This window comes from Marmota flaviventris, chromosome 1, assembly GCF_047511675.1.
Source record: "Marmota flaviventris isolate mMarFla1 chromosome 1, mMarFla1.hap1, whole genome shotgun sequence".
Taxonomy (NCBI): Eukaryota; Metazoa; Chordata; class Mammalia; order Rodentia; family Sciuridae; genus Marmota; species Marmota flaviventris.
The window spans coordinates 62,904,348-62,914,246 of NC_092498.1; positions in this window are offsets into that span (position 1 = coordinate 62,904,348).

Below are 9,899 nucleotides of genomic sequence, written 5' to 3' on the forward strand. Positions count from 1 at the left end.
CCAAGATAAGGGAGGATGTTATTATCTAATTAAACTTGATATTTGGTGTCCCTTGACCTAGCAGCAAGAATAAATAACATTGACGAGTTGATAAATAAGATAGCTTCTGCATCCATAGCATAATCTGCACTATGAAGTCTCACTTGAGACACGTAATAATGCTTAAATGAAAAGGCTACTGCTGTCTTAGCTCTGACTACTAAGTAACTATAAGGTGGAATGTTGGAGTATTGGTACAGAGGTGGTATAAACTACACAGTTAGGGAATATTTGCTTTGGAGATATAAACTCAATGAAGTGCAAAGACCAGAGGTCTATGATGGAGTTTTCCTTGAATAGCTGTGGAGCCTTGAACAAAACATTGAACTTTTCTCATTTGTTTATATATATATATATATATATATATATATATAATTTGAGTTAGCTCTATTGATTTTCATTCAAATCAATTCAATTACTTTGAATTAATTACTTTATGCATATATGTCAGTCAATCTTGTTTTCACAATTAGAAGTCATTGGAAGATTTTTTTTTTTTTCAAAAGTCAGCCTTATTCAAGAGCCTGAATGAACTCAAGAAGGTGCAAAGAATGGACTGACATTGTAGGGAAAGCTGAGATCAAAGGGAAAAGATACTGTATTTTAGTCATTTCAAATGTGCTAGAAACTGGTCTGTCAATCATTCAAAGCCTCTATATGGATCTTTGTTCATATATAGTGAACAGAGTAAGCAAAAACTTCTGGAAATGTGAAATAGGAAATCTAACCCAGTGTTGCTTTGCCACTGAGATTTATCCCAAATTTATTTTTTATTTAAAGATAGGGAGGGTTTTGCTAAATTTCTGAGACTGGTATTGAACTCAAAATCCTTCTGCCTCAGCCTCCTAAGTCACTGAGATTACAGGTCTTACTCACTGTGTTTGGTGATAGATTCTTATTGTTTATGATTATGAAGTTTATAAAGTCAAGATTTTCAATCGAACTATTAATTAATAATTAATTACTCCAGTAAACATAATGATGAATTCATGTATTTAAAAGTATTATTACTTACTATGTTTTCTTGGAGAGGATTTATATTGAAATTCGAGAAAGCCCTTTTTTGCTATTTGGGCAATGGAATAGAATTTTCATTTGAGCTATCATCAAACAATATATAGGTGGCAGGTTTGGATTTAGTGATATTTCTATTATCTCTTTGGTCTCATGGATATCTTGACTAATAGTATATGATAGATAAATAAATTAATTGCTTCTGAGTTGTGAATTGAAATGCATAAAATGCAAACAAAATTTAATGACTTTTTTTTCCAAGCTTCTCCTGACCTTGGTCTTTGAAATTCTAATCTAAATTCTACTTTAGCTTTCAATTGTCAATATTCAAATATCTGGATTTTTTTGGTATGTACTCCATGCTTCCTTTTAATCATTAAGGTCTTTCATATTACCTAAGTGATTTTCTGTCCAAATGGCAAAATGCTAATGAACATGGAAACTGAGGGATGATCATCTGGACTCATTATACCATTATCTCTGCTTCTGAGAAATGACCATGATACAAGTCAAAAGACAGGAAACTAGCACTGCCTTTGTGAATAAAATAAGTATGACATCATCTTTTAACTTTACCGCAACAGAGAAGTTTACACTGAGCAATCATGTTTCTTCTGTCTGCTGAAAAACACGCATATATCTTGCTTTATAAATTTTGCACACATTTCAATTTTTATATGAAAGACGATGAGTCTCCTGTGGTTTCCAAGTTTCCTGGAAGGAGTCATGTCAGAAAAAAACCTGATGAGTTAGGCCTTCAGGTAATAATTGCTCAATTTTCCCCCTTTCTATATTGTGGTCATTGTTAGCTTAAACTTCAAATTTCATAGATCCATTTTATTTTTACCACAATGTTTGTGCTGGGGACCAGATGTTTCCTTTAGACTAGGTTAGGGTTTCTTTTTTGCTTCCTTTATTTCTCTTATAATATGTATTTACTGATATCTTCTTTGAGGGGCATTATGGTGTAGAAACCTTGAGCTGGAAACCTGGGACTTCCCTGCTTTAGGAACACGGAAGGAAGCTCTATGTTAAAAATATGGAAAAGAAAAAAAAATAGAAAGAAAGAAACACTGTCAATGGCTATTCCAGATGAGACAAAGAAAAAAGTAGACAGCATTCCTGAATCTAACCATGATCTCAGTGTAGAAGGGGGTGGGGGGAGTCTTACGGGGAAATTCCAATTTGTATTGTAACTGTCGTTTAATGTTTAAGTAAACACTTAATAATTGTCTTTTAGAATGGGGCTGGCTATTTATACAGCTTAATATTCGTTTATAATTACAATACTTGGCTATATGTTATTTAAGGGGAAAATGAAAACATTGATAATATTATTCACTGTTCTTTTGATTTTTTTTTTCTTTTGATGGCTCCATAAAGTTGAATAGAAAATATGTAGCAAACAAAGACATTGAAAATTGTACTGGCAGTATAAAATAATCAGGTCCTACTAATATAACAAGTTTCTGCTGAATTTGCAAATGATGAAATTGAAGTTTAAAAAGATTAAGTGGTTTATGATCACTTACCTAAGAGTGGGAGAATCAGCAGTTAGCACAGGTCTCCTGATTCATAATTGTGTCATCTTCAAGTACTTCCATTTATAGCAGAGACACACTTTTTTTGCGGGGGAGGGGGTACTAGGGATTGAACTCAGGGGCACTCAACCACTGAGCCAGATCCCTAGCCCTTTTTTATATTTTACTTAGAGACAGCATTTCACTGAGTTGCTTATTGCCTCGCTCTTGCTGAGGCTGGCTTTGAACTTGCTGTTCTACTGCCTCAGAGTCTGGAGCCACTGGGCCCAGCCAAGGCACACTTCTATAGTAAAATAAGAATAACATTTAAAAAGATATCTTTCAGTTTTTCCAAAGTCTAGAGAGTTACATGAATCTCAAATAAAGCACTATTTAATTTTCAAGCATATTGAGCTATTGCTAAGAGTTCTGTATTTCATACAAAACTTTTTGCAAGCGTTATATAATATTTACCTGTTATATAATATTTACTCTTTTTATGATCTCATTAGGTGTAGAACTAATATATTTCCATGGAACGAAAGTGGAAGGAGAGCTAATTTTAGGGATAAAAGCCAACTTTTTGAAGTATTTTCAAAATTATAAGCTTATCAAGTACACAGTATATACATAAATTCTTCAAATACTTTTAAATGCACAAATGTCTCTTTCAAACTGTATATTCAATAGGTGATAGATGAGTTCCTGAAGTTTAAATAGACTGTATTTTTAAGCTCCAAACTGGTAAACATAAGCTGGTCATCTAGGGCACCATTTGAATGACAGGTAAGAGAAGATTGATTTTTGAAGCTGCAAGACCTCACTGAAAATTTCCTACTCAAGAAACTCTAATTTCTGATGGAATGAAACTAAGCAAAGGGCAAAGCATAAAGCTTAGATCCATAGTCCAGGACAGAACCTAGGAGCACCAAGTCCAGTTAACTTGGGGAGAGAGATGAAAACCAGAGAATTGTCCAGAACTACATGAGAGAGTTAAGAATGTGAGGAGATGGATTAGAAATGAGCAAGCAGATTTGTGTTTCACAACCTGCCTCAGCTGAACAGTACAGTTCAGAGGCCAGCGGATGCAGACGAATTTCTCACATGTTCTTGATGGAAACTTCTGTCACTAATTAGATAAAATGTTTTAGGAATATTCTTTTTCCTTCCTGCTTTTTCTTCATCAGGAAAAACCTGTGCTCACAATGTTGGCCACCCACCCTCATCTCTACTCTGCACGTGCACATAGTGCACAGCCTCAAAGAAATGCACATGCTCACACATACACAGTCGCACTCATAGCCTGTTTGAACTAAAGGTAAAAGGAAATAAATAATATAATTGCATATTTAATAATTTCTTGGCATCACCCTGCTGACAGTTTAATAGCACCTTACACCAGGAATGTCACATAGCATTTAAATTTCTGAGTCTTCTGTCATTGAAAAATGCATAGTAGGCCCTCATCCAGTATATTTTCATTCCTTTTGTCACCTGTTAAAATATTTGAAGGAATTTTAAAGAAAACAATGTCCTCAAGTTCCATAATCAGGGCGTGTCTCAGAACAAAAGGCTACCAAAGGATATCATGCAGGGACTTAGTGTGAGAACTTTCCTAGTGACTCATGTAAAATGCACTGCTGAATGTGCAGTTCTGAAATACCTACATTAAGGAACAGGAAAGATCAGTAAGAAGAGTTTTTTCCATTAATGCATGGCTAGGGTGGATCCATTCCATTTTAAGACCTTTGATCTTTGTTCAATTAGTTTATATTTTATCTGGTTTTTAAGGACTGACTGATACGTAATAAATCTGTAGGCTTTCCTTAAATTTCCATCGAAGATAAAAATTCTGATATGAAATAAAAAACAATAGTTGCTATAGGTATCTCAAATGAAAAGGCAAAGGTTAATATGTCTAAACTTGGTGCATACTTTTAGAAATCTATTGCTGCAGTGCCTAAATTTGATAATATATCCAACAAGTATGAATAGGCAACAAACAGGATTTATTATCTAATAAATGTAACTATAACAACAAATTATTAGTTATTTGATTTTACACACAAATATCAAAACATCTTGTTATGTGATGTACTTATGAAGTTATTGGGCTTGATGCCAAAATGTTCCCAATTTAATAGATATGAAATAGCTCTCATATATATATATATAAATATATATGTACATTATATATAGCATATGCTTACATATATATATATATATATATATATATATATAACTTATTATAAATTATATATGTGTATATATGAATGATTTCTGGATATGGGTTATCTGCTGAATCATGGACATGATTATCAACTCTAATCTGAACTCATTGATAAAATACATGGACTTGACATGGATAGACCTATCTTCTAATTGTAATTTTTATAAGCAATATAAAGTATTAGTGATTGTTATAAGCAATATAAAGTATAAGTGTTCCTTATAGGTACCTAGATGATACCCCAAAGATAGGCTGGATAAAAATATTCAGTTTATAAGCCATAAGCTCCTGGTAAAGTTCACTAATCTGGTAATGTAATACCAATTAGTGAAAGTGAGGAAATGCAAGATCTCGGAGAGTAAGGGATTGACTGCAAAAGTTTTAAAGTAATAGTAGTCTCATCAAGGACAAAGGTTGCACAGGAATCTTAAATATATTCTATATTATTAAAAATCTCAGACACTTATAGTTTTCAAGGGAAGTTGAAAGTGAAAAAGCAAAGGAAATTATGAGCCAAGATATGCCAAACTCCAAAAAAGTAAATTGCACCAAACTTTGTAAATTTGCAATATTCCCTAATCCCTACTTCATGGATACCTTGGTCAAGCATCCCCTGCTGTGATGTTTCCTCTTATTTTTTTCCCATTTAATTTTGTTTATTTATTTTTATGTGGTGCTAAGGATCGAACCCAGTGCCTCACTCATGTGAGGCAGGCACTTTACCCCTGAGCCACAACCCCAACACCTATTTTTACTCATTTAAAATTACTTCCTACTTCTTGATTTATCAGAGTTGGGGCACTCTTAATCCCTTTCTATTTCTATTGATGTCCTGTATTTTAAGATTTTAAGGACCTCCATATCTCTCTTTAACATCACTTGGCTCAGAAGCCCATTTCATTGGTGTTCTTCATCACATATCCTACAAAATTTTCAAAGTTTTACATAATATTCTGCCATTTCTATGTTTACTAATTTCTTGCTGATGTCTCAAATTATTGATTCATGTTTATAGTTTTATAACTAGCTACCTTATCTATAAGTAGTGTGTTTTATATCTATTATTATAAGGCAGTTTTCCTTAACTACTGATGTTTAACTTTAAGAATAAACAATGATAGAGGTGGTAAAGGTATCTGCTTTGATTATTTTTAAATCAACTTGGAATATAATTATATATAAAAAAAGAAATTGGCAGTTTGGGATTCTCTTAGTGGTGTCAAATAGGTATCCATTCAGTTTATCAAAATTGAGCACTGTCAGGTAGAAAGATTAAAGATTATTCAATTGTAAATCATCAGTTTTTATCATCTTAAGAACTATTTTATATATCACTGATTAAAAGTTTTGAGAAATATAAGGATATTAAAAACCACAGGTGAATGTAAAAAAAACACATCCATCATCTATTCCTCTCTGCACATAAGCATCTGCAAAGTTGCAACAATGCTATCTTTATTACATTTAAAAATTACATTAAGTTGATTAATATTACTATAAGACAAAAAGAATTATCTCTAATATTTTAACACAAATGATCAAAAAGAAAATATAGTGTCATATGCTACATTTTTATTTACAGATACAAACATGTCGCATCCAAATTAAACTACAAATGGAAAAGTGTTTCCAGTTAGCATTTCTTCCTTATCTCATAATAAAAGTTATGCATATGAAAACGAATATGATACATTTTTAATTGTGAAATTATAAAAATTAAATAGCAATGCATGAATAATATTTTTCTATATTTAGTTGAATTCCAGTTTTCTTTTTATTATATATTTGTTAATGAAACTTTAATTTATGCACTAACAAATTACATGTTTTATAACTAATTATTTCAAAATAAAATTTTCTTGTTAGGAAAAATTAAATTTAGTTCTCTTACAGCTAAGAGAACTAAATTTAAATATTGAAAAAAAGATGGTTATTCATTAACTATATAATTAGACTAATGTAACTAAAATTATCATGATATTAAAAATGAACACTATATTTTTAAAATATTTATTTTTAGTTGTAGTTGAACACAATACCTCTATTTCAATTATTTATTTTTATGTGGTGCTGAGGATTGAACCCAGTACCCCACACGTGTGAGGCGAGCTCTCTACCGCTGAGCTACAACCCCAGCCCAAACACTATTTTTAAACACTATATTTAACAAAAAAAAAAAAAAATGAGCCACAGGCAAGAACATGTTTGGAAATGTTAATTGATGAATATAAATAAATAAAAACTGAAAATAATAATATTAGTGTTTTAAATTCACTCAGAAATTTGATATATCAGTAAATAAAAAGATATGCAAATATGTGAGGTGGAAGGTGGGCTGAGTAGCCAGATTTGTTGGAGGAGAAATTATCTGTAAAGACAGAAAAACCTTGTTTGAATTCCCACACTGCCACTTAAGAACTGTAGGACCTGAGGAAGAACGTTTACACAGAAACTTTAGTTGTAGAGCACAAGATTACTAAAAGTAAATACAGTAATATCTCTAATACACCTAGGTTTGCCATACTCCCCAAGAAGTTTCTGTCTTATATGCTGTACTTTAAGTGTGGCCACAACTTTTTTGTGGTATTTATGAGGCTCAGTGTGTGTTGTTGATAAGTTGGGGAGGGATATACAAGCCCTGGAAGTTGGTACTTCTTCCCAGCCTTACTGTGTGCTGTCTTCATGTGTCCAGACCCAATTGCACTCTAGTATTGTTTGATAGCATCCCTTAACTTTCCAGGGCTTAAGACTAAGAGCTTAGTGCTCCAGCTCATCTACATCTTTATAATTCATTGCACCAAATTTTAAAGATTAAAAAGTTTTTATAAAATTTGGTCTAATGAACACTTGATAAATAAGTTAATATTAATCATTTTAATGGCAGGATTATATAATATCATATACACATTGCTCATAAGCTTAGAAAATCACAATTTCTCATGCTCAAATTTTAAAGTCACTGGCACCATGATAGCTTCTTTAGTTGTATTTGTTTAGAGATCTCTGCAATGATCAAGAAATTGTAGACTTTACACTTCTTCATATACTCCCCCACTACTTTCCACAAATATGCCTCAGATTGCTCCTATACAAAGAGAAAATGGGCTGCCATTGTTACATTTAGATATTGACTATTAAATAGAAAATATATATCTATAGTGCACTAATTTTAAGATTAGAAATTGCATTAGGATTAGAAGATGTGTCTTAAAATGATTCAGTTATCTTGATAAGGAGCAGGGATTCACATCTCATGACTACAGTTATAGCAATACCTGATATGAGACTGCATCTTTTTAAAATATAAGGCATAACTCTAAAATAAGATGGTTTGTGGCATTGGTAACATGTTAATATTTTAATATTCCTGGTACCATTATTTATATTATTGTCTTTAAAATCAAATCCAATAATTAACGTAGGATAGTGATCAAAAGTACAATAATTTCTTTATTTTATTTTTTTCCCAGTACTGGGCATTGAATGCAGGGCTTCGTGATGCTAGGCAAGCACTCTACCACTGCATGCCTTCATAGCCCTCAAGCACAATAATTTTTAATACTGAGAATGATAACTACTGGAATTTAAATAACACTATTATCCTGTTTAACTGCAGGAAGCTTCAATAAGAAGCTTCAATAGCTGTGCCAATTCCATAGAAATAAATAGTCATTTATTCACTCTTCAGAATATGACTATTAACAACTTTGATTAGGCTTCATTTGGGATAATAGCATATTACATGTAGTAGACAGAATTCTGTGTTGACCCCCAACATTTCTACTGTCTGGCATACACACATATGTAATTTCCTGCCTTAAATGCAGAAAGAACTATAAATATGATAATTTTAACTTCAGTGATTAAGGTATATGCTATGGTTCAAATACAGTTTGATTATGTCCCGAAGTGTTCATGTGTTTGGTCCTTAGTTGAATGATATTAAGAGGTGGTGGAACCTTCAGGAGGTAGCACCTACTGGAAAGTGGTTGCCAAAAAGATTAATGCTGATCTTACAGAGTGAGTTATTTCTTGCAAGAGCAAGCTGTTGTAAAAGAGAAAGGCTGATGCCTCCCTGCTCTCTAATTACCTGTCTTACAGTACTTCCCCACAGATGCACATGCCATTTGGCATGATGGAATACAGTGGGGTGGAAGGTATGTGCCAGAACCAGTGTCAGGCTATTTGGACTTTCATCCACTAAGTCTGTGAGCTAAAGAAGAAGTCTCTCTTCTTCCTTTCCTTCCTTCCTTCCTTCCTTCCTTCCTTCCTTCCTTCCTTCCTTCCTTCCTTCCTTCCTTCCTTCCTTCCTTCCTCCTTTCCTTTCCTTTCCTTTCCTTTCCTTTCCTTTCCTTTTTTTTTTTTTTTAAGGCACCCAGTCTTAAGCCTTCTGTTTCAGTGATGGAAAATAGACTAATACTTTATGTTGTGTTATAGATGTTTTGTGATAAATGTAAAGGTATTTTGAAGACCTTGAGTTAATCAGATAGGAAGCCTTAAAAAGGCAACTGGAATTTAAAGTGTAAGAGACTCTTCATTGATTTTAAGGAGGACAGCAGCCACATTGTGAAAAAGCCTCATAGCTGGGACCCTAAGGCAGCCTCTTAGAGGGAAAATCCTGAGAATCTACCAGCATGGAGGCAGGAACCTCAGTCCTCCAAATGCAAGGAACTCAACCAACAATCATGTGAGCCTCTAAGAGAACCCCAAGACTCAAATGAGAATTCAGCTTAGCCAAAACTTTGACTTTAGCTTTGAGAGATACTAAGAAGAGAATCTAGCCATCCTATGCATGGATAGCTGACACATAGAACTATGAAGCAATAAATGGGCACTGCTGTAAAATACAAAATCTGTGCTGATTTATTATGCAGTAATAAAAGATAATACAAAATGTTCTTTTTTATTTTTTTATTTTTTGTATTAATTCCCATCTTCCTGTATCCAGACAAATAATCCAAAAATCTGTGTATTGAACTATAGGTTTTTCGTTGACCTCCTTATTCTTTCAAGGAATTAAGGTTCAATGTTAAATTCTGAACAGTTTTAATTGTTTTTAATGAAATAAAAATATACCAAAAAGTTTTTTCCAGTAG